Source organism: Pleurodeles waltl, chromosome 2_1 (genome assembly GCF_031143425.1).
Source record: "Pleurodeles waltl isolate 20211129_DDA chromosome 2_1, aPleWal1.hap1.20221129, whole genome shotgun sequence".
Taxonomy (NCBI): domain Eukaryota; kingdom Metazoa; phylum Chordata; class Amphibia; order Caudata; family Salamandridae; genus Pleurodeles; species Pleurodeles waltl.
This window is the reverse complement of record NC_090438.1, coordinates 68049518-68076189: the sequence shown is the minus strand read 5'-3', so window position 1 is coordinate 68076189 and position 26672 is coordinate 68049518. Positions and strand designations below refer to the sequence as shown.

The 26672-nt window shown below is 46.9% G+C and overlaps 1 long non-coding RNA gene across 1 annotated transcript in view; it reads left to right on the top strand.

Moving 5' to 3' along the window:
- Positions 1–26672, top strand: part of LOC138258381 (uncharacterized) — a 92337-nt gene that overhangs the window by 1428 nt on the left and 64237 nt on the right. Inside the window, exon 2 of the long non-coding RNA XR_011198411.1 lies at positions 20265–20347. This is a non-coding gene — a long non-coding RNA (uncharacterized lncRNA). The remainder of the gene's footprint in view (positions 1–20264; positions 20348–26672) is intronic.

The window sequence follows — 26672 nt, the reverse complement described above, 5'->3', positions numbered from 1 at the left end:
ATTTTGCTGCCCCGCCAGCGAACACTGCTGCAACAGTACCCCTTCAAACTGTCTCCTTGAGCCACATCTTCTCACCCCACAAGTCACCCACGAGAAGCCTCAGATCCGTGAGGTAATAAGCATTTCCTAACTCGGACAGGTGCACACCATTCACCCTAGAGAATGCCTCATCCTGTTCTGTAATGTCCTTGTGCTTCAAAACCTTATATTCATGTGCCCAACAGAAAATGGCTCCCTGCTTCATAGCCCCTCTCCATGTTCGACGAGGCACAAACTCCGTTCAGACTAAGCATGTGCAGTGCAATTCTTGCCTGAGCAGCTCCACGTCTTGCTTCATATGTTACAGTAGTGTGAGCCCAGACAGTTTCACCAGATCGTTCTCCCCAAGATGAATCACTAGTAGATCAGGACAACTCCAAGTTGGTAAGACAGATGTTATAAAGGGAAGCAAATTACCCCATCTCATGCCACTCTTTCCCCACCAGAGTACTTCATGCTGATTACTAGGCAGTCCTAATGCTTGTCCGTCAATTTGTTTCTCTGCAAATTTTGCTGCCCAGTGGATGAACGAGTGCCCGACCAGCCATGTAACCATTTTTTCTCTCCTGGGACCGGACACACAACCTGCAAAGAAAACAAACTGTAATATCGTCTTTTACGATCCGTCCCCATATCCCACCCGAAACACCCCCCCTTTTGCAGTTGACGTACACAGAATTCAAGACCCAAAACTCATGGCCTCACATAACGCTCACAGCACCTAGACTTCCATCTCCCAATTCTCCTAATCTGTGTCCAGTCCCATCGCAAATGTGCCGCAGCTGTAGCTGCCCTAATTCGGAAAGAGTGCGTGCCATACCCTAAAGCTTGCAGACCTGTCCGTCACAACGCCATCCTTAATACTTGCAAAAGCTGGAAGGCTGTAAGCTTTGTACACCCCACTCACCCACTCAAAGCTCTGCCATTCCAGAACCAGGCATGCCGCTGCCTCACCCCATTTCTCCAACAACACCCATTTCCCTTTCCCTAACTGATCAGTTTTTGAGCACCTGAGCCATATGCCCAAATGTTCTCCATGCATGCAAACCTCCCCGACTGTCACACCCAATGATTTTCCAAATCCCAAAAGCTCAGACACTCTAAAGGTGCCATAAAACATCCACACCACACATAAACGAAAAAGAGCCAGATCATACGCATCCACACAGCATACCGGCAACATGTGCAAAATTTCCAATAACAGCTCGAACGTTATTGGATCCCTACCTGCCTTAACTGACCCTACTCTGACCCATCCCCAACCTTTCAACATCTTTCCCCACAAGTCATCTTTCACTGGATCGCAACCAAAAAACAATTTCCCATAAAAAGAAACCCCTGCCAACTTGCCCCCGATCATGGAGGGTGACAAGCCCCTCTGTATTAGAAAAAGCACAAAACGCAATGCGCGCAACTCAAGCTCTCTGTCACTCTGTAGCCAGAAATTGCCCAAAATACTTTTGTAACTCTGAAACTCCAACTATGCCAGTCTGTAACTCCGCCGGGTGGATTCCGCTAAAGACATCTCCACCAGCCCAGTGATCATCACGCCCCCCACTCCCAAATGTCCACAGGGACCACTGTCTTGATCTGTCTCGCTCCTGATGCCAGGCTGCGAAATCGTTGCCACTGTGAACGAGACAGGGAATCTGCAATCTCGTTGTACACCCCTGGTATATGCGCAGCTTTGAAAATAACATTCAATAATAAGCATCGGAGCATAAAATGCCGCAATAAACGTAGCACCCTAAGATCTTTTGCCCTCTGCTTGTTCACCAGTTCGACCGCTGTCATGTCATCAACATGAAAAATCACTGTCCTGTTCGCAAGTTCATCACAACATACTGCCAGTGCCACCAGTAGTGGAAAAAATTCCAGAAAAGCAATGCTCCACCCTTGTTGAAACCATTGCATTGGCCATGGCTCTGCACACCATCTTCTGTCCCAAAAGAGCCCAAAGCCACAGGCTCCAGCCGCATCCAAAAATATCTAAACTTGCCAGACCATGTCTTCCTCACGGAAAAACATGGAGACACCGTTGAAACGTGTCAGAAAGGTTTCCCACACCCTGATGTCCTCTGTCAGCCCCACTGATATGCGTATTCTGTGGTGTGGAAGAACCACCCCAGACATGGCCAGCCCATTCGCATACAAAAAGTCCTTCCCCCCGAATGACCCTACAAGTGAAAGTGAGGTAACCCAAAAGCGTTTGTGCTGTTCGCAAATCGACCTTATGTAAGGACAGTATGCATCCCAGAAACTCCAAGATCTCTCCCACTTTGCCAGCTGGTAGTCTTGCGATTAAGGATTCTGCATCCAACTCAATGCCCAATGGCGTTAACACACATTGTGGCCCTTCCGTCTTCTCAGGCGCCAAAGGCACCCCCACGTGTTGTGACAAACTCTGAAAGGAAGCCATGGCCCGCCCACAAGCCCTAGATCCTGCCGCTCCTACAAATAGGAAATTATCCAAATAATGAGTCACCTCACAATGTCCACTTACTTTGACAAAAACCCACTGTAAGACGGTACTAAATGCTTCAAACAGTGCACAGGAAATGGTGCAGCCCATTGGAAGCACCCTGTCAACATAGATTGCCCCATCAATCTGCATTCCCAGCAATTCAAAATCATCCAGGTGTATGGGCAGCAGCCTGAAAGCCGATTGGATGTCACATTTTGCCAACTCCGATCCCCTGCCACACCCGTGAACCAGGTTAATGGCATCGTTCACAGATGCATACACCACCCTAGTATCCTCTGGGGCAATGAAATCTTTCACGGACACCCCCTCTGGCCATGACAAGTGGTGAATGAGGCGAAACACACCTACAAGCTTTTTAGGGACCACACCTAGCGGAGATATCATAAGATCCTCAAGTGGCCACTCATAGAATGGACCCACAATTCTGCCCAACGATACTCTTTATCCAGTTTGTCCTTTACCACTTGTGGCATGTCTCTCCCAGACCGCAAATTGTCTGCCCATCTCCTCATTCTCGGGCCCTAGTAACTCACACGAAAACCCTCTCTAAATCCCTATTCCAACTTATAAGCCATGTCTTTATCCGGGTAACCCTGTAGCCATGGCATGAGGGTCTCCAGCCTAATTGGCGTAGGAGCCCTTGCATGCCCCTGCCCTTGGTCGTTCTCCACTGCTCCACTGGGCTGGAGAGGGAGAAACATTGCGTGACTGGGTGACGACCCCTGCATTTGGAGCAATCGTGTTTGAATTTGCAGGGCTGTCTGGAACAATAACCTTTGTTAAAGTTCCAGCATGCTCCTGTTGTCAGTACCATGGCCCGTTGTCCAGTACCCGCCCCTCACTGGGTGGGACGGGCCTGAAACGGCTTGAATTTTACCGGCAAGCCACTAGCTGTGTGCGTAGATGCCGTGGACTGCGACAACGCCATCCACCGCATCCATTATTCAGGATCTACGTCTACCCAAGGTTTATCAGGATTAATGCTCACTTGAGCCCTAAACTCCTCATCGTAGCTCAACCACGAGAAACCCCCAAAATGCTTCTGAGTCTTCCATATAATGTCCATATATTTAAACAAGGCTATGGCCCTATCTGGGTACTTCTCGCAATAAATGCTGTTGAATATCAAAAAGGCCGATGTTCAATTGTCCATTGTTATCGGCACCCTTGGTCTGCGAGCTAACTCCCACTCTTCCTCTTTAGAACCTTCCTTGGCCTGTATGTCTCTATGCAAGAGTTTAAAAACGTCGACATACTCGTGTTTCCATAGCCTTGCCTTTGTTTTCTTGGCTACGTGATATCCCAGTGGCATGGTCAAACCCATGTAAGGGAGCCTCTTTTTGTGTCCCCCCTCCGTCCTTGTCTTCAGACCCCGTGACCTCACACAGTGCCATGTCCCCAGCCTCACTCGTTACTGCCGCACTTGCACCCTTAGTCTGCATGCTAACACCTTCCTGCGCCGCCCCGGCTGCAGGAGGCTCAAGAACTGAAAAATCTCCCACCCCAATGGACTAGTGTGTCCCCATACTGACCACCATTCACCCTTACCTTTGCCTGTGACACCACGGGCCACAATCCTCTCTTTGCCCCATGACCACCCGCGCCAGTCCATGAGAAGGTTCTTGCTGTCCACCTCTGACCTTGCTTCCCTGCAAGAGAGAAACAGAAGAGGGGGTTGTGCCGCTCCTGCGCCCTCCCCCTACTACCCATCACCTCAGCATCACTGACTTCCCAGTCTTCCCACTCATCCATCTCGTCCCCATAATCGAGCTCCACCACATCATCCTCATCCATTTCCCACCTGCCATCATTTCCACCAGTCATCAGCACAGTGGTTGAAGTCCCCGCACGTGTCCCCCATGGCGCAAACCATCTCTGCGATTACTTTGATCCCGCGTCGAAGAGAAGGCCGCCGCCGACCCCTCTAACGCTTCCGACCAACATCCTGAGGCTGTATTGTGCACCGTTGGCATCACCTTCTTTCTGCCAGTCTCCACCACTGACATTGACTCTCCGCACCCCTCATGGCCGTGTGTGCCACTCGAGCTCATCGCGCTGCCAAACCCCCCAGCCGCACAAGCCGCTTGGCCCCTCCCCACCTCTACTTGGGCACCCACAGCCAGCTGCCTCGCCCTGGTGGTTGGTCCGGTGGTACCGGCACATCCCTAACTTCTGATGACCTCCTTTCTTGCCTGCCTCTTGTCCATGACCCTTCCCTGTTGCAACACAACCCTGTCCACCTCTATTCTGTCTGCCAATATAAGCCTCTGCTCCTGTATCCTGGCCTCAAGATCCCAGGCATCCCTCATCCTGAGCCTCTGCTGCCCTGACCTGCCAGCCTCTGAGCCCTCCTGCACAGTCCCTGGCGTGCCTCCGACCTGTCCTGTCTGCTCACACAAAAACCTTTGAGGCACTGCCCCACCAGCCTCTTGCACCCTGCCCTTAACAGCGCCACCTGCTACCCTGCCTGCACCCTTACTCTTTTTCATACAAAAGGACCCCCTACCTTGCCATTGTTATGCCCACTCTTGGGTAATGAAAGATCCAGTGGTGTAAGGCCAGCACTGGGCCCCGCTTCCCCTTGTGCCTGCATGTCAGTATCCCACAGGGCATCAACTACCTCCACAACGTCAGCCTTGCCCTGACCAATTTCCCCTATTGAGACTCCCCTTCTGTATCCTTAGCTGTATCCCCCCATCCTGGCCTGCACTCTGTTCCTCTTTATCCAATTGGGGGTGGACGCCCTGCGGCTCACATGCGGCCACAGCGGCCGCTACCCCTCCCGACGCAGCCCATGTCAGGCACGTCATGCCAACCCAGGCCTAGTCCAAAACACCAGGCCTGAGCAAGTCGGCTTGGCCGGCTACGCCTAATAAGCGAAGTGCGGCCCTCACTGCTTCCGCGTCGTGGCTAGTTGCCATGGCGCTGGGCCTACAAAACTCAAAACCTGCCTGATGAGCTCCCCAGGGATCGGCCAACTTCTTTGACTGCGCGATGAGTAAGCGCCGAAGAGGCCGGTCCCTCCCCTTTCCCCCTTTTAAACCTCCTCCCACGTCCCGCCCCCACCTACCTGTCCACCAATCCCTGCCGTCCTCCGTCACGTCCTCTTGAATGTTCCCGCAGAGAGACTAGACTGGGTCTCTCTCTCCGCGAGACCCTCCAATGGACGCACACTGGTTTCCCAAGCGTTGTTGTTTTTCCCTCCCCACTCTAGCGAGTCCATTCAATTGAACATGAATGATAGCACTGGGTTCTCTAAGATCATGTGAGTTTACTTACAAGGCAGCCTATTGAATTGCAGGTCATTATTTTATGTTACGCTATCATTAAGTATCCACATTTTTCGCTGTTTGTCAAATGGCTAGTGACACACACAGCCCATTTAACAATGGCGTGATTGCTATGCGAGCCATGTTGCCATCTTCTGGTGTGTGAGGGCGCCGGGGCACCCACCTTCCCTACGTTGTGCTTCGACTGAAGTTAGTGGTTACATCACCAGATGTAGTATCTGCAGACCTGCATGCTGGTTTCGGGCACTATATAAATGACATTTTATTAAGTGTTCTTCCACAGTACCCTTTTATACCCGGAGTCTTGTTTGGAAAAATCAGGGAAGGGCGGCCAGTCGTGTCTTTGAAATTACCAAAGTTTGCTGACTTCAAGGAGCCAAATGACCTGCAACCCCAGGGCCGGGTTGCCCCGCAAAGCCTTGATGGCAGGGCTGCTGCCTTTGGTGAGTAGCCAATCTGCTGCCGGAAAACAGCATCTGGGCGTCTCAAACAAGCAGAAAAACAAATAATGTCCGAGTGATCAAACTGTCCTAAGGCCTCTCCACTGCTTAAAGCAGGACTCTGACTGCATTTGTGAAGACTATTACTGACTCCTTCTGCAGCCCACACTTACTTTTTAAGTTGCAGTTTACCATTTTTGGTTTCGAGTTCTCTACGTGTGCTGTTTCCCAATACAGTTTTTTCCTTTTATCAACATTGAGAAGATAAAAGACCGGTTCAGCCCTTGAGAGTAAAGCTCACAGCAGGTCTGTCTGCACGAGGCTCTGGGCAGGACTTTAGCATGGGCGAGCTGGACCCAGGTCTAGGGTGCTAATATTCTGAGAGGCGCATCAGGGAGCTGTGTGCATTAAGGTTAAACTAAAAGTAGCGACCTTCTCATCTTTGTCCAGCCTTGCCCCTTCCTGTTTATTTCTGTCTGATTTCCCAGATTAAAGCGGCTGTAGACATTAAGGCCCATATTATCTAAAAGAAAATGACAGAGCGCAACACTGTGCCAAAATTGGCAGCGCCGCGCTCCGCCATTTTCACAACTCAGGGATGCGCCGAATGCAGCACACACAGAAGTGCCAAAGTGTAAGTTTTAAATTATTGTTTATGTGCAGGAAGAGACACCTTCCCGCACATAAACAATCATGTCTGGCAGATTGCTCTTTCTATGCATGCTGCAGAATGCAGTATTCCTCCTTGTGGCGCCTTGCTAACACCATCCCTGACGTGGCATTAAATTTTGGTGCTGCCTCTGGGTTACGAAATTTCATAAATCTGAGGCAGCGTCAAAATGCAATGGGTGTTGCGTGGCACGCCCACAACACCCATTGCACGTCCCTTCCACGCAAAGAAAGGTCTGCATGTGAAGGGGTTGTATTTACAAGGTGTCGTTAAGCCACAAAAGGTCGCTTAACGCCACCTTGTAAATACGGCACAGGACATAGCACCACCGGAACACCACTAGAAGTGACACTCTAGTGGGGCTAGGGACTCTTAAATATGCCCCTTATTATCATACCACAGGCTATGTTTTTAACACCTCCTTACCCCTTCCTCGCCCTTCCTTCACCCTCTGATCACTGCTGACACACATCAAGAAAACCATCATATGCATGAAACAGCTAAACTATCGGTGATTTAGGTGAGCTGGGGGCGGTCCGGGGATGTTTGTGTTCAGGGGCCAATCCCTGCTCATCCAGGTACTGGCCAGAGAACACAAAAGCTGCATCATTAGATTCACTACCATCAAGAAGGGCGCACAATTTCTTTCAGCCCATGCACAAGGTGCAATCTTAGCAAAAACCAGCTTTGACCAGGTCCATCTAGTCAACTGGCCCAGAGCATGGTTAATTGGCTTTAGATGGAGCCTACAAGGGCCCCGCAGATGCAGGCAATGTTAATTTGCCCCTTTCTAGAGTGCAAACTTTCACCCCAGAAAGCACTTTGAAATTAACTAGAATGGGAGGATAATTTTAGCCAGGTGTGTGGAGCAATCTCCAGAGATGTTTTAAGGCATTGGCAAAGTGGGTCTGGCACAGGGCCCCAGCATTGCAGGGGAGCCCCTGATAGAGCCAGCTCTGATCTGCAGAGTCTTTCCCCGACTACCTTGAATAATATTTAAAGCGATTGTTGCAAATAGCATTTTCTTTTCATTTATTTTTAATGTGGGTTTTGTGTGAGAATCTATTACAGACATTTTGCAGACAAATGTTGTGTTTGTTGCATGCAACATTCATAAAAAAGTTTATTTTAGATCCAACCACGACCTCACATATGAGAAATTGCAGGGTGTCACAGAAATTATTTCCAGTGATATTTGTGAGCTGCTGATGTGTTACAATATTGAAAACACACATCACTATCCCAGAATATTAGATGTAAACACATTTAGAATTTGGACCCATGTGCCTGCTCACTGTCAGTGACCTGGTCAAAGAGCTCAAGGGAAAGGGAGTGGCTGTAAATGGGTCAAATAGGCCCGAGGTGGCTTTAGGATTACTCTGCCTCAGTATTCAGTGCTTGCACATTTAATTGCAGCAGCCACGTGTTTCAGAGGAGAGCTTAGGTCGAGCGTGGAAGCGCTTTGACCTGTTGTTAGTATTGTGGACTTTTAACCACACCCACCACTTTCATTCGTTCATGGGATTGCCCTTCAAAAATCCTTTGCTATCATAATGTCATTTGTCCCTCATTGGGAAGTTTGTGTTACCTCACAGCAGATTGACCCTGTTACGTGGATAATTGTAAGATTGCTGATATATTTGACTGTGAGCAAAGTTCTTTTTCCTTTTGTGTCCCTCCTTCCCGCTCCTGGCGGCCATATCACTTTGAATCAGCTTGCTTTTGTCAACTAAGGCTTTACTTTTCATTTTCAATTTATGTGGCAAGAAAAGTCCAGTTAGGAAATCACAGCGCCACTAGCTCGAACTGGAGCAAATGTGAGACCCATTGCATTGCAAATGCTTGTTTTTATCTACAATTAACCACTGGCAGCCTGTATACCGCAGTCCAGTTGCAAATGTCATGAAATGTCAATCAAAATGTTTCTTGCTCTCTTGAATATAAAAAAACAACATACTTTAGCTCAAATAGTGAGATGCACACTGGTGCTTTGGTTGGCGACACATACTGTTGGCTCCTGGTCACTACCAGCAAATATGCAGACAGTGAGAGAGCAGACCTACAAAACAGTTGGCCCTCTGTAGCAGGATTTAGAGAACAGCTTGCCATTCATTAGCAGCTGCACCAATCAGAATGAAAGAGTGCTACTGGCCGAGCTAGAAGAAGCTGATTTGTCTAGCTGCTCGTAGCCAGTTGTAGGGCTTACTTTTACCATTATTTGTTCATAAAACAAACACATTTGTCTGGTGCTATTACTAAAACGTCGTAAAGGCACCTTAACAAACAGTAGCATAAACATGCATCATTTACTTTGTTCACTTGATCTTACGTTGCAGATGTAGGCATCTAATGGCCTCTAATTATAAAATGCCATCAGGCTACTATTCAAACTCACAAAAAGTGATGGGAGGAATGTTTTAATAGGTCTAGCCATTGGCGATCGCTATGGGTAGCATTCCAGCCAGTTGTTCTGTTGCCCACCGTGCCGCCTTTGGATTGGACCCAGCCGTGCGCAGCTCAATCTTGGCTCTTTTCCGATGGGAGTAGTCTAGCCCATGGGTACTCGCAAACATTTCACCGGGGGCCACAAAACACTGCCTGTGGCGTGCCCGAGGGCCACACTGGTGCCAGTAGGCCGAGAGTAGGAGGGTGATGGAAGGTGGGCACAAGGGGGGGGGGTGCAAAGTAAGGTAAAACGCTCATGCATGTAAACACGTTTTTGAAGTTTGCTAACAGTTTGTCATGTTCTTACATGTCTAGTGAAAGATATCTTTAAAACTAAATTTGTTCCTAAAGACAAGTTGTCTAGGCCTCTTAGATAAAGTGTAAACAAAGTATGCCCATTTCACAGCTTTCTGATTTTTTTCTGCGTTGTCTAGTGAACAGCTGCCCAGTGCTGTTGTTCACGAGGGGGCCGCAATTAAAGGTCAGGAGGGCCGCATGCGGCCCCCGGGCCGTACTTTGAGTATCCATGGTCTAGCCCCATGTGCCAGGTGTGTTCTCTCTGAGCTGGAATTTAACCAACTTGGGACCAGGGTCACCCTGATCAGGTTCATCAGTCAGGTGGAGCTTGATTCCAATGACACAGTGAGCATGGGACCCACGTCTGGGTATGCGCCTGGCCACTTAGGGCGTTCACAGACCCACGCAGTCCCTCACACAAATACTCACACACCCACTCACACATCCATACACCCACTCACACACACCCATTTACTCATACAGCCAGTCACACAACCATTCAGTCACCCATACAGCCTCTCAGCCAATCGCTCACTCATACAGCCACTCACACAGCCACTTAATCACTGATGCATCCCACACATCCCACACACCCAATCACTCACCCATACTCCCATTCACAATCAATCAATCAGGTGTTAGTAGTAAAACGTGGCTTGTCACCCGAGTGGGTATCCAGGCGCTTGCTGCAGGTGTTTATTCGAAAAGACAGATTTTCAGACTGTTACTGAAGTGGGTCAGCGAGGGTGGGGTGCAGAGGTGGAGGGCGTTCCAGGCTTTGGTGCCGAGGTTGGAGAAGGAGTGTCCTCCGACACGGCCCGGGCATATGCAAGGGTGATGTGTGCTGAGCGGAGGTTCCTGGTTGGCTGGTGAAGGTGAAGGCGGTGGTTCAGGTAGGCAGGTCCTTGGTTGTGGAGGGCTTTGTAGTCATGAGTCAGAAACTTGAAGTGGCATCTTTTCTGGATCGGGAGCCAATGGAACTCGTTCAGGTGCTAGGTGATGTTGGTTCTCTTGGGCAGGTTGAGGATCAGTCTGGCAGTGGCGTTCTGGATGGTCTGGAGTCTTTGCATGACTTCGGTGGTGGTGCCTGCATAGAGTGCGTTGCCTGGTGCAGATGGCTGGTGATGAGGGCCTGCATCACTGTCTTCCTCGTGCTGATGGAGAGCCACTTAAAGATCTTGTGGAGCATGTGAAGCATGTGGAAGCAGGTTGAGGAAATAGTGTTGACCTGGCGTTTCATGGAGAATAATGCCGAGTTTGTGGGTGTGATCTTTTGGTGTGGGGTGAGTCTGATCTCTGCTGTCCACCAGGAATCGTTCCAGAGGGTTAAGTGTCTGCCGAAGATCAAAACTTCTGTTTTGTCCATGTTGAGCTTTAGGCAGCTGTCATTCATCCAGGCAGATACTTTCTTTATACAGTTGTGGAAGTTGGTCTTCATCTTGGTGTGGTCTGTTGAGAGTGAAAAGACGAACTGCGTGTCAACAACGTAGGAGATTATGTTGATATTGTGTGATCTTACAATGTCTGCGAGTGGTGTAATGTAGAATTGAAGAGTGTTGGGCTTAGGGAGGAGCCTTGGAGATGCCACAGATGGTGTGTTTGACCTGTGGGGTGAAGTGGGGGAGGCGGACTCTCAGGGTGCGTCCCGTGAGGAAGGATGCCATCCATCTGAGCACATCATCTGTGATCCTAATCTGGAGTAGTCAGTTGATCAGTGTGTGGTGGGAGACGGTATTAAAGGCTGAGGAGAGGTCGAGCAGGATCAGGAGGGCTGCTTCTCCTCAGTCAAGCAGGGTGCGGATGTCGTCTGTTGCGACAATCAGAGCTGCCTGGTGCTGTGATTGGCTCTAATGTCCGATTGGTAGGGGTCTAGCAGGTTGCTTCTCCCCAGGTGATCGCTGAGTTGAAAGCTGATGGCCTTCTCCAGCACTTTGGCGGGGAATATGAGCAGAGAGATCGTCCAGTAATTCTGGAGCTCGCTGGGGTCTGCAGAGGGCTACTTGAGGAGGGGTCTGATCTCTGCATGTTTCCAGGCTTCTGGAAAAGTGGCTGTGGTTAATCAGGCATTGAGGATGGTGGTGAGCTGGCGGCTGATCTTGTTTCTTCTGAGGCTGAAGATCCTGTGTGGGCAGGGGTTGGTGGGTGCTCCTGAGTAGATGGAGCTCATGAGAGTGATTGTGTTAAGTGTGCTAAGTTGTCCCCATCCGGTGAGCATGTGGTCGGCAGTGTCGGCAGTGTAGGTTGGTAGGATGCCGGGGAGGTGGGAGGGTTGGGCATCAAAGTTACTGTAGATGGTTTCTATCTTGTTGTGGAAGTGGTCGGCAAGGGCACTGCAGAGTTCTTGTGATGCGGGGATGGAGTTTTGGATGGCTGACTATGGTGCAGAGTTCCTTGATTTAGTTGGCAATGTTTTCAATCCAGCGGGTCAGGACCTCTTTTTTTTGTGGCTTTGATCTGGCAGTGGTAGTCATTGATGACCGTTTTGAAGGTGGCTCGGTCGGCGTGGTTCTTGCTGGTGCACCATTTTCTCTCCAGTTCTTTGCACCTGCATTTTGTTTGCTGAGTTCTGGAGTGTACCAGCTTACTTTTGTGGTAGTTCTGTGGGTCTCGAGTGGTTTGGCAGGGCTGGTGATCCAGTCGTTAAAGTTCTGTACTGCCTGATCCAAGTTGGTATATTGCTGCTAAATGATCGTGGACCAACAGTGGGAGGGGCCGCTGTGGCAGGTGGGGGCTGTGTGCGGGGATCCAGCAAGGGTGAAGTCTGCAATGTAGTGCTCCAACTAGGTGAAGTCCATGGTGTGGCTGTAGCTGTTTATGTTCCCTGGATGTGAAGATGGGGTCCAGCATGTGTTCTGCATTGTGCATGGGGCACTTGACCAGCTGCTTGAGGCTGATGTTGTTTAGCCTTTCCAGTAGGTTGGTGGAGTTGGTGAGGTCATCCAGGTGGTAGTTAAGCTGGTCATTACAAACCTGGCGGTCTTCAAACCACCAGGGCCACAGTGGCAGTCAGACCGTCGCCAATGTGGCAGTCTGGCAGACACATTACGATCGTGGTAGTTGCGCCATGGTCGGCCCACCAGCACCGCCAATTTTCAGTCGCCAGAAGGCCTGGCCGTGCTGGCAGTCCCAATCCACCAGGGCAACACTGCAAGCAAGCAGTGCTGCCCTAGGGATTATGACCCCCTCTCCGCCAGTGCTCACATGGCGGTTGCCCGCAGGGTGCAGGGGGTCCCCATGGCTAGCCCTGTCACGCTTTTCAGCAGAGAGTGAAAAGCATGACAGGTGCTGGTGCATCCTACGCATTGCAACATTGCCACCGGCTCAACTCTGTTTCCACCCGCTGACCCAGCAGGAAACTTGTAATGGGGTCCGCAGGAAGGGGACCGCACTGGCAGTAACCTGACCACTGGAGTTTGGTGGATGGCCTTTTCCGTCCGCCAAACTCTTAATGACCCCCTTTGTGTTCGGGTTCAAGGGCGAGTGGGGTGATTAATTCAGTGATGGCATTGCTGAGGTCTGTTCTTGGTCCTGGTGGTCTGTATGCGAGGGTGCCTTTGATGGTGTTGTTGTTGTCGGCATAGAGCTGGAAGTTCATGTGCTCCATGATGGGTGTGGTTTCATCACTGATGATGGTGCAGGTGATTGATTCCTTGTGTATGACGGCGATGCCACCTCTGTGCCTGTTGGTGCGGTTGTGGCGTCTCATTTTGTAGCCGGGGGTGTTGCTGTGGCAATGTTCGGGTGGAGACGGGGGACAGCCAAATCTCTGTGATGATGGTTACGTCAGGAGTGAGGTTGGAGATGGTATCCCAGACTTTGGTTGCATGATTGCAGAGCTATCTGGCGTTTAACAGGATGTACCTGAGTTGGTCGGAGGCCTTCTTGGTTGGCGGGAATGGCCCGGTGTTGGCAGCAGTGATGGCGGTCAGTGCTCGGGGGGGAGGAGTATCGTCAGTGGGTGCTGGTAAATGGTTCTGCTGTGTGGTGGGGTGATGCGAGGCAGCAGTTGTTGTTGCATTTGGGGCCAAGAGAATGGAGATCTGCATCGGAGGCTCTGTGAGAGTGAGTAGGGCCAAGGTTCCTGGTGCTGGGTGCAGTCCAGGCACAGGCGGGCACAGACAGGTTTGCCTTTGGTGCACCTTCCGTGCATTGGGGGCGCAGTCGCACAGCAGTTTCCATAAGTGGGTGGGAGAGGGAGCATGGGGGAGAGATAAAATGGTGGGAAACAACAGACAAACAAAGTACAGGCAACAACAGTGCACAGCAAGGAAGCAAAACAAAAAGGGGCAACTAAGGGCCAGATTTACAAGGCCCTAGCGCCTCCTTGTGCCACACTGGCATCATTTTTTTATGCTAATGTGGCTCAAGGAGGCAATTTTTGGTACGCCATATTTACAAAGTAGCGCAATGCATGCACTGTGCCACTATGCTACCCCTTGCACCACATTATGCCTGCGTTAGGCATAATGAATGGAAGGGGGGGCGTTCCGGCGTTAGGAGCCCCACAAAAATGGCACAGTGAAATCTAATCTGCAAGATTTCATGGTGCCATTTTGGGCATCATTTTTATTCAGAGCAGGCATTAAAATGACGCACCCATGTTAACCTATGGGCCTCCTTACACTTTGCTCCATTAGTGTCAACATATTTGACACTAGTGGAGAAAAAGCGCCACAATAGCGTCAACAATTATGACACTACTGGCCTAACGACCACCATGGTGCGCCATTATAAATACGGCAAACACATGGTGTTGTTAGGTGGGGCAGGAGCAAGGCAAGCAAACTGGCGAACGAGTACTGATGTGCCAGGTTCTTGTAAATCTGGCCCTAAGCATCCAGAAAAACAAGACTATAACTACACTTTACAAAAAAAACTTTACAAAACTCAATTAACGTGACAGCAATTGCACAAGGCAGTGAGTCACTCCAGGTGGACCACAGGATTGAACAGGCATCCTCGTGTAATGCAGCTGGGCAGCAGACACAAGGAGCAAAGCAGAGGCAGTGGGGGAGAGCGCTGAGCCCATGGTCAGAGGCTACTCTCACACACCCAGTCACTCACTCATACAGCCAGTCACACACCCATACAGCCATTCATACACCCAGCCACTCACTTATACAGACTCTCACCCACCCAGTCACTCACACATACAGCCACTAACACAGCCACTCAGTCACCCATACAGGCACCCACACACTCTTTCTTATTCATACACACACATACAGTTTATCTTTTTTTAAACTGCGCTAATGCAGTTTTGCACCAAAAGGTTTACTGCAGGCTTGCGCCATTCCTGAGCGCCAGCCGGGCACCATATTAATGAAATGGCGCAAGCCGGCACTAAGCTGGGGTAGCGTAAAATTGTTTACGTCAGTTGGGTGGGGGTGGCGGTATGGAAATAGGAGGTTGTGCATCTGGAAATGACGCAAGGCTGGTTAGTGGCAAAAAAATGCCGCTAACCAGCCTTGCGTCATTTCCAGATGCATAACCATCCTAAAGCATGACTCCTGTCTTGGAAAAGACAGGCGTCATGCACACCACCCCAATGGCCAACACAGGGGACCAGTGTCTCCTGGGCATGGCCATTGCACTCAGTGCTATGCAGGGGGCCCCATGTTAGGGCACCAAATGGCATTTAAAAAAAATACTTACTCTACTTACCTTGGATGGGGTCCCCTATCCTTTGGTGTCTCTCTGGTGTGGGTGGAAGTGTGCCAGGTGTTTGGGGTGGGCACCTGTGGGCCCATTCCATGGTGTTTGACCATGGAAATGGGTTCACGGGTCCCCTATCGCCTGGTCTGACCCAGGCATTATATAATGGCACTAAGCAAACTGCGTCATTTTTGCATGGGGGATAAATATGGTGCTATGGGGATAGCGCAATTTTTGGGATGGGAACGCCTACCTTGCATCTCATTGACACAAGGTAGGTTCACACGTGCAAAAAAATGCTGCAAACTCTAATATTTTTATGCTAGACGTTACTAGCGTCAAAATGTAAATATGGAGTTCAGTGTGCACCTCATTTGCGTCAAAACAATGAGGCGAGCACGGCAGAAACAGAGTATAAATATGCCCCAAAATGTTCCAATTCTTTTGACCTCCAGGGACTTCTCAGGGAGATGTTGTTGTACTTCAGAAGGAATAGGCTCTCCTCGTGTGATTGGTGCAGCCCTGGATGTTGATGATTCTGCTGCACTGCGCTCCCTCTGGGCTCTAGCCAAGTGCTTGCTATGGTATGTCTTCAGATTGCTCAACATACTGGTAGTGCTACAGGAGTATTTGTTGATGTACCCCTGGAGAAAGACTTCTCACACAAAGAGCACTTTACATGCTTTGCCACAGTTTTTTTCTCCCCAAATGGGATGGTAAAAAAAAAAACAAGGCGCTTTGCCGGGGGTTCCTCCTCCAAAGAATTTTCCTCCTTAGGGCGTGGCAACTGCTCTCCACTGCCACCAGATGCCATTTTATTTTTGCAAATCCAACAAAACAAAAGACAAAAATAACTTTTCAATATTGGAAAGGCAGGTACTCTAATAGATGCGTCCAATATGAGCACTGGAAGTGTGAAGAAAAGAAAACTGGGTGGGGACTTCCTTTCCAGAATAATGAAAAGTGGCTTGCCCAATGAAGTCCCTTTATTCTGTAGTCATGTGATATTCACAAACGACGACATCGTGAATGTCGGCGTCGTCACGAATATGAGAATGATAATAAAACAGTCTTCAAGCATATTACATATAAAATTAAAATTTTCATGTCATATTAGTGAGCTACTAACCTCAAACATGAATTACAGTATCTGATATACAATTACAATATCTGTTATATGTTTTTTACACTTTCCAAGAAACACGCTGACTTTGCGTATATATCTGCGGTACTGGAATCTACGTAAACCAGCTTTTCGCAACGAATTTGTAAATAATAAAAAAAAAAGCAACAAAAAAAAGTTACAGTAAGCACAAAAGAACATGAACTCCTTATGTTCACAGCTCAAAAAGAACCTGATACTACTGGTCAAGGGAGGAATGAGTGCCAGGGGTAGCAATCGTGCAAGTGAGCGGAATCAGTGGCAATACTTTTAATTTACAATACGGCTATTACTTCAGAGAAAGTAGTTGCCCAATTTCCTATTAAAAGATAACTGTGATGGGACAGTTAATTCCATCCGTAAAGTTCTTTGCCTCAATGTAAGTGTTGTCAGACCAAGGAACTGTTGAAGTATAGTAGTACTAAACAAGCATAAGTCAGTATTTTCCACTGCTGCAATCATTATTTGGTACTATAACTGTCTGATAACAGACAAAAACCTCTGCAGTGCATTATCTAATAGACGGACTTTATAGTTAGGAAATATTATTTTAAAAAACATAGAAATTCATACAGGTACAAGTGCGTACCTAGAATAGAATATAAAAAACATAGAAATTCACTGAAAAAATGAAGACTACCGGGATGTTATAGTTAGGAAATAGAATTTAAAAAACCTTAGAAATTAACTGAAAAAGCAAAGGTTACAGGGACGTATAGTTAGGCTCAGTTTTCATCCGCTCAAAACCATAGAAATTCAGCAGTTATAGTTACCAAACCTAACTATAACTTACATTGCACTGCTTATCTCTTCACATATTACATCACTGATGACATGGTCAGTGACATCACTGATGACTTCACTGATGCCATTTTAAATTACATCACTGATGAAGTCACTGATAACATCATCCAGTGAGTGTAAGTGTCTTGTAACCATCCCCTCTGTGTGGTCTCAGCCCCATGTAGCTTCACTTTATGACCGTTCTTCCTCCCCTCACATCCTTTGTTTGTGCTCCTTACCTCCCATGCATTGCGGCCACTCCTTGGCATGCTTCTACATACCCCTATGCATCTCCCCCTGAGTCCGCCATATCCCCTTGGTGTGACCCTGGTCCTCCCCAGTGTCCTCCAGGACTTTTGTGCACACTGGCCTTTATCTCTCTGTTTGTCCTCTAACCCCCACAGACTTTCTGTGTGCTCCCTGACTCGCCTACGTCCCCTCATTGTAGGTCTTCCACCTGCAGCCTTGTGTGTTCCTGTCACCTTTGCAGCCCATGTATTACCTTGTACTACCTTGCCCTAAATCTGCTGGCCCTTTAGGTGCACCCATCTCTCTCTGCATGTGCTTTTTGTGCCCCTAACCCCCATAAGCCACTATGTGCACCCTCCCCCAAAGCAGGTCTTGATCAGCACCCAGGCCACTAGCCCTCTGTCGGTTCTTGTGTAGCTCCTTAGTTGATCTCTTGTTTGTTTTGCAGCGCTTTGTGTGGCCACTGACCCATCAAGCCTATATGTATGCCACCCTTACTCACACTCTGCGGTCCCTCTGTCCCCTTGTAGACCCTCTTGGTGGTCATCCACCCCCTCTACAGCCCCACTGAGTCCCACCACACCTCCATAAGCCCCTTTGTATGTTCCCTGCCTCCCCTCTATCAGGCCCGGTCCCCAAAAAATGCCTGTCTGCCCTGCCACACAATGTGTCCTCCATCCCCTCTATGCAGCCTTAGCCCCCTGCAGCTCCTCTTTGTGCCCCAGCATGCTCTTTTACTGCACTGCCCTGCAGCCCCTCTGTATAGCACTCTGCTTGCACTTTAGCCTCTGTACATGCTTCTTGCCTCCCTCTGCATTCACTTGTTTGTGCCAAAGGCCCTGTTCAGCTACAATAGGTACCCAGCCTCTTGCAGTCCCTGCTTGATTCTACGCCCGGTAATCCATGTGCCTCTCTTGATCCCTTCTGTGGAGCTTGTGCTTACCCTGCAGCATCTCTGTGTTGCACTTGCCCCTTCAGTGTTTTCTGTGTGCTGCCTTGCCTCACTGTTTACAGCCCCACTGTCACTCTGCTACCCCTCTGGGTGCCATTTCTCACTCTGCAACCCGGTGATATACGCAAAACGTTGCAGCCTCCCCCTGCTAGTGTGAAGAGAGTATCCCTAATTGCACAGATATTCATTATCCTTGGGTTGAATGGGGCCCCTGGAGGGTTGAGCTCCCCCTCACCCCTCCAGCACCACAAGGGCTGCAGGGGTCTGCTTTACGCCCCTGCTGCAACCCCTGCTCTGTCCCCATATAGCTCATTTGTCTGCAATATATCCCTGCGGGCCTCAGCCATACTCCACTTCTACTGCAGCCTCTCGGTGTGACCCTCCGTCGCCATGGCAGCTTTTATGTGTGCTTCTTGTCTCTCCTGCATCTGCTCTATGTGCTCCGACCCCCTAAGCCCCTTTATGTCCTTGTTCACCTTACAGCCTTTGCATGTCATCCTTTCACCTCCCCATGCTGGCCCTCTGACTGGACTGAACTCTGGAAATCTTTGGTGGGCTCTCCATCTGACCACCACCCCAACACATACACACTCAGCCCCCCGAACTTCCATTCACAGAAAGCATTCACACCTCTGTCTCGCTGCACCACGTCCTAATAGGACAAGGGCCACTCCACTGGTGCCTAGAATAGTCACTGGAATGCCCCAGGTCCACAGAATCACTGACATATTATTGATGCATACAAAATCGGAACACAAAAATATTGAAAAAAACATACTGTTCACAAAAATATTGCCTTCCTATACTTAACTAATAAAGCCGCAAATAACGAGAACACAAATATCAATGTTGAAAATATTGATTTTTACTTATATCGAAAGGACAAATATCAGAAACAAAAATAATGTCACCTATAAATAAACATATGTAACAAAAATATAAATTCACACAAGACTGACTACAATAATATTGCCAAACTAATTGCATTACTAAATATTTACTTTAACTTAAAACAATTATTTAAAATAAATATAAAGCATTGTATACACGTTTGAATCATAAATAAATATATTATATCAATATTTATAATTCAAACTGATAAAATATATAACATTAATATCATAACCCACAAAATGTGCTTTAACTACAAACATCTAGTCAACAATATATATATATATATATATATATATATATATATATATATAATTATACTTAATACTATCAAACTATAAATCAAACATTAGCATTTTAGCATTTACCACAGAAGGACATAACTGCTAACAAAAAATCTAAAACTAAACTAACCAAAAAAATCAAACTATAAACAACATTACCCAATACAATAAGGCAAACAATTACATCAACAATGTGAAAAATGTACTCATTTTATCAACTAAATACATTAAATATGGCATATGCTGCAAGTCAGGAAACTTTGCCGGATTCTCTGACCAGACCCTTAAAGAAGAAATATAAACATCTCAACAACGATCTAACCAGTTAAGTAAAACTTATATTTAAATTAAACCTTACTTTTAATAACCATTGAGGGTGTAAAATAGCAAATAATTAACAAAACACTCTCCAACTTCTTCTTTCTCTTTATATGTACTTCCTACAAAAAAAACACCTATCACAAACCAGCAAACAGATATAACAAAGTAAATAGACATGAATTATTAAAAAATATAAACCCACCACAAAGTGAGTAAAAATAAATCTAACAATCTCAACCTCTACAAACTACCAACAAATAAACATTTAAAATGAAACTGACACCTTTATTTCTTCCAACAGAAAGGAAAGCCCCTGCTCCACATTACATCACCCCCAACGCAAAAGCTGCAAAACAGTGTGAAACATCTAAAAAGAACATACATGTAAGTATAACTAATAGAAGTAGTTGCATAATTGTATGTGTGACTAACAAACATATAAACATTAAAAATATATATTTATTTATACTATTACATGATTCACAGATACAATGACAGAGAGAGCTAAATATATAGCATTTCAGCAAGCAGTTACCAACTCACATAGCCTACACCTACAACCAAGAAAGTACATAGCCATAGATATTAACACAGCTAGGAATACTAGTTTCAACAATTTCATAATTAATACATTATCTGCCTAAAAATGCAAATAAAAAATATTAAACAGATATTATCAAACACACTACAATAATTACAAACAAAATAACACTTACAAATTACATTAGAAACAACATGTTCTAAATGAATACTCTTTACAACACTACTAAAAACAACTCCTAAAACAGCATTCTTACTTACGATATTCCTGTTGATTATATTTTTGAAATCCTGATATTCTTAACACCATATTTTTATCACAATATCTTTAATTCAATATTTTGTCCAAACACTGGCCCACGTACTGTCACCCTCCAACGCTCCACACAACTGTGCTGTGCTTTGTGGGCCATGTCACAAGGCACCAACCGAGGGCCTTGTCACTCCACAAGATCATGACATCCACCTAATGTGGCCACCTTAAAATTATTTTACTGGCCAGACTGGTATTTCCATGCCAAGATAGGTGAAAATATCAGGAAAATGATTCTAATCTGGTATTTTTCCCCTTAGAGTTACAATTTGAAGGCAACAAGATCAAACCATGTCAAAAGGTAGAATAAAACAAATGTATCACTGGTCAGCATTTTTCTCCAAGAAATGTGCCAGCCGTAAACTTACACCTAAACAAGCCAGACTTATTAGCTTTGCCAGTGCTTGTTTCCAGTATCAGATAAATGAGCAAGAAGAATGATAATGTTGCAAATAATTAGAATTTAAATTGTTTCCATTCTGTCAATATGAGACTGCAAAATAAATATTATTAAAGTCTCTGAAAGAGGTAGTGCATTGCCATCACTCTGTGAGACATTTAAGCCCTGTTCTCCCTACACCTCTCTCCCCTCTACATGTCTATCGTGTGAACACAGCATTTCTTTTCCTATGCTGATGTCAGTATTTTAACAGCTGTATGACAGCTGTGGTTTCATACACTTTCACATAAAATGGTAATTGCAATTGGCGCATGTGTGGCCATTGCTCTGTATGCTCAGAGGAGAGGCCAAGGATTGGATGAACATCTGGTCTGAATTTCTATATGACACACTGACAGGCACTGTAAGAAAATCGCACTGCCTTTAACATTAACTTTACAGCTGTCAATCGTGCTCCATCGTAAATACCCATTCACATCCTAAAGTCACCTAGAGGTGACCTAGTTCACAGTATTCCTTAAACACGAGCCATGTGTTGCATGAAAAAACTACTTCAACACAACATCTGTAAAAGCAAACACTCTAAGGATTTCCAAGAGGTGTAAAACTCTACATTGTAAACAGAGTCTTCATCACTGACTTGGATTTCCTTAAGGGCTGTGTGCAGTCATTGATGAGAAATCGATCAGTACCTTTGCCCCTATCCGGTCCACTGTTCAATTTAAGACCACGAATATCGGGTGTGGTCAGGACCCTGTTCAATGTCAGCTTTTAATTAGTGCTAGATTTGAATACTCTCCCGAACCTGGCCAGCCCAAAGCCCTGGTGACATCTGTATACCTCCAGACCACCCACAACCAGTTCTAAGCCAATACACACATCCACAATCACCCTGACCGCCCACAATCATCACTCACAAGGACCCACATCAGCATGCATATTTGCATGCAGAGAAGACAGATGAAAAGTCTGCTTTATGACAGCAGGCACGGTTTGACAGCTCCCGCTGTCAGAAGCCGAACTTTCTTTGCTTTTGCTTGGTGGGAGCTGTCAGGTCGAGGGGTGGTGGTCCCCGAGGTTGCTAGGGGCTACACGGCCCCCCCCTGTATAAATTGATAGCCCCAGGGAGGTGGTGATCCTGGGGCTGCTTGGGGGGCACACAGACCCCCGCATTCAACTGGATTTAAGCCTCCGGGAGGCAGTGGTCCCCAGGGTTGTGGGCGGGGCAGGTGACCCCCAGTTACAATTCTTTAGCACCCCGGGGAGGTGGCAACCCCTGCATCATTTTATTTTTATTGCCCTGAGGATGTGGTGATCCCTGGGCAGCAGGGGGCTAGCAGGCCCCCCCACAATAAAATGGGAATGTCCCCAGGACTCGACCCAAAAGGCCTCTTTCTGGACTAAGAGCTACCTTTCTTCCAAATTTTGTGTAATTCCATCCTGTGGTTTAGGTGCTATCGCTGTTCGAACTCTGTATGGAAAAATGAATGGAGAAAACACATTTTGGGACCCCAGCTTAAGTGACCACTGTTGTTTTTTTGGAAACTACTACTGCAGCCTCTCGGTGTGACTCTCCGTCGCCGTGGCAGCTTTTATGTGTGCTTCTTGTCTCTCCTGCCTCTGCTCTTTGTGCTCCGACCCCCTAAGCCCCTTTATGTCCTTGTTCACCTTACAGCCTTTGCATGTCATCGTTTCACCTCCCCATGCTGGCCCTCTGACTGGACTGAACTCTGGAAATACTTGTTGGGCTCTCCATCTGACAACCACCCCAACACATACACACTCAGCCCCTCCGAACTCCCATTCACAGAAAGCATACACACCTCTGTCTCGAGTTTCAAAAACATTTTTTTTTGGAACATTTCGTGAAGACTCAACAAATGGTGCCACAGTTTTTGGCAAAACAAAAAACACTTTTTCTATAGAAACCAGGTCCTAACTATAACTACCTAGTGGCGACTGCCACTACGTAATATATGTATATATATATAGCGCATACTCAACTCATAGATATTGGAGGGCACCAGTTACATTACACAAGGACACATTCATTTTTGACATGCATGGGGAGATTAAGAATAACATGATGTTGAGTCGAGACTCAAACCTGGTTCCCCAGGTTCAAGGCGGCAGCTCTGGGCAGTACGCCACATCCTCTATAATGGTAACTATAATTTGCCATGGAGCAGTAATCTGGGGCTGCACCGCACAGAAAGACCTAGAACCTGCAAATTGTAGTCTTTGAGGCCCTCCACGCTTCAGTTGATGTACCTAACCCATCCCCCGCCCCCAGGATGGCAGAAAACCCACATATTTCACTCACAGTCATGTGAAATGCATCAAAGAGATGACAAATTACAAAATATGGCTCACCCTGGGCACTGCCAAGGCAGGCTCTGGGGGAGGGGCAGGTAAGGCCCTCAATGTCCAGGAGGTTTTGGAAGGGGGAAAATAAGGCGTATGATGCATGCCATGATAAGACTGTTGTGTTGTGTTATCACGCCACAGATGATGTGGGTGCATTTTTCCCGCTGCTCCAAACAAGTAAGACCCTCCCCCCCAACACCCCTGCAGCCTTAACACAAGATGGGTTCAGGTTGGTTGAGAGTATAAGTTCTAGGTAGTTTGTTCTCTTGGGAACGAGCTGTGAAGGCTCCAAGAATGGAGAGATGGATAAGTGAATGAAGGAGGGGCAGAGGAAGGAGAGAAAGAGAGTGAAAGAACAGAGAATCAAGGGGAGGGTGTGGTCCATGAGCATTGAGGCTAGACAATTGAAACAGTGGCAACAATGGAAAGCAGTGCACATAGGAACGTTAATCACAAACTTTTGTAAAGGTTAGACTTTTGGGGCAGAAGCTGAGTCCAAATGTTGGCGTGGAATAGTTTTAGAGGAAGGGGGATGGGTTAGAAATAAACGTTAGGACATTGTTTAGCGCATAATAGCTTGTAATGCTAAAGGAAGTATCATTATTATATAGTTTTATAAAGTGTAAAGCTACCCAGCAGGGTTTCCCATCACATACAAGGTAAAGTGTTTTGGCCAACATCCAGCAGAAAAGGCGCTAAGAAATTGGCACATTCCGAACGATACTGGCAAAGCGTTCGACAATCTGGGACCCAGATAGGAAAAGGAGCAACCACCCTGACAGGTTGTTTTTAAATCTAGGGACCAGACAAAGATTACAATTGCTGGAACAAAGGGAGCGGCTAGAGCAAAAGTGTCTCACCAGTAATAGCAGAAAGTTGGGACCTGCATTAGACATGGCTTTATGCATCTAGCACAGGGCTTTGACCGGGTATGCTTTTCCACCAGGAGCCAGTGGAGGCCCCAAAAGAGACTGGAAGTGGGGGAGTGTTTGGGGAAATGAAATAGCAGTCTAGGGGCCATATTCTGAACCATCTACAGCTGTTTGAGTGAAGTCTTAGCAGCCTCAAGATATAGAATATTGCCATATGGGTTATCCTAGCTTGCTCCCAATAAAATAATCATTTTCTGTAACTTGAATGGAGAGTAGTAGTGATTCCCTTCCCTACTCTGGATAAATGTGCACCTAATTTCACACAAGCCTCGCCAATGGTGGCTTGCTGCGTGGCGAAGGGGAAAGCCTTCAAGACCTTCCAACTGTGCCCCTCTGGCAGCATTCTACTGATGTGCTCCCCCAACTAGGGAAGGCCTTTGGGGGTGCCACGCTGAGTGGTAGGTAGGGGAGCCCATGGTGAAGGTCTTTCCCAGTGCCCTGTTCCCACCTCTGAGCTTGGGCAGCAATGATGAGGATGGGACTACAATGTCAACTCCATGTTTCCCTTTATTTGTAGGGACAGTAAACAGTCTGATTTCAAAATGCTCATTAAAACTGAGGTTTGGGTGTCATGCTCTCCATTTTCTCATTGTTAGATCTGCAGCTCTCCACCAGGGGCAGATTGGCTGCACAACCTGGAAACGAGGCATCTCATTCAACATACCTTTTTACTGATGGTCCCTTACAAAACTTTGCTACTCCATTAACTTCTTGAACGGTTGCAAGGATTTGAAGACATGGCTCTTTGGCTGGTTGGGTAGCTGTTCGCACTGACAAACAGTATGTGTTCTTCATCATCATAGGCCTCTACATTAAATACATTTGAATGGAACAGGACTAGTTTGAGGGATCACAATTACTTTAAATCAATGAAGTTCTCTTGAGAGCTGATATATTGTGCTTAGAGTGCTACATTGTGGACTTTTAGAAGTACGTCACGTGCCACATGCAGGCGGATTACATTGTGGCACACAGGGCTGTTTTGACGCCCACTGTGCTTCCTAACTTTTTATGTAATATCCTCAATGCAATGTCTCAAGCTGAAAATAAATTTGTTTAGGTAATTTAATTTTGCATCTTTTTTTATGCTGGCAATATGTCAAGCACTTGGGCTTTTGTGCTGTGCATTTCTAGTGTTGGACATTTGCCCTTCCGGCAGGTCCACCTCCAATTTTTGCACTCTTTTGCTGAACCCTTTTCTTTGTTGGCTATAGAACTCTGTGCACATTACCCCTGCCACCCTGTGATAAAGTATTTGTTCTCTCCCTTGAAAACATTTACATTGACATACACCTAATAAACACATTTATTTTACTTATATGTCCCTAGTATATGGTACTACCTGTACCCAGGGTTTGTAAATGTGGCACTACAGGGAGTGCAGAATTATTAGGCAAGTTGTATTTTAGAGGATTAATTTTATTATTGAACAACAACCATGTTCTCAATGAACCCAAAAAACTCATTAATATCAAAGCTGAATATTTTTGGAAGTAGTTTTTAGTTTGTTTTTAGTATTAGCTATGTTAGGGGGATATCTGTGTGTGCAGGTGACTATTACTGTGCATAATTATTAGGCAACTTAACAAAAAAATATATATACCCATTTCAGTTATTTATTGAAACCAATATAACATCTCAACATTCACAAATATACATTTCTGACATTCAAAAACAAAACAAAAACAAATCAGTGACCAATATAGCCACCTTTCTTTGCAAGGACACTCAAAAGCCTACCATCCATGGATTCTGTCAGTGTTTTGATCTGTTCACCATCAACATTGCGTGCAGCAGCAACCACAGCCTCCCAGACACTGTTCAGAGAGGTGTACTGTTTTCCCTCCTTGTAAATCTCACATTTGATGATGGACCACAGGTTCTCAATGGGGTTCAGATCAGGTGAACAAGGAGGCCATGTCATTAGATTTCCTTCTTTTATACCCTTTCTTGCCAGCCACGCTGTGGAGTACGTGGACGCGTGTGATGGAGCATTGTCCTGCATGAGAATCATGTTTTTCTTGAAGGATGCAGACTTCTTCCTGTACCACTGCTTGAAGAAGGTGTCTTCCAGGAACTGGCAGTAGGACTGGGAGTTGAGCTTGACTCCATCCTCAACCCGAAAAGGCCCCACAAGCTCATCTTTGATGACACCAG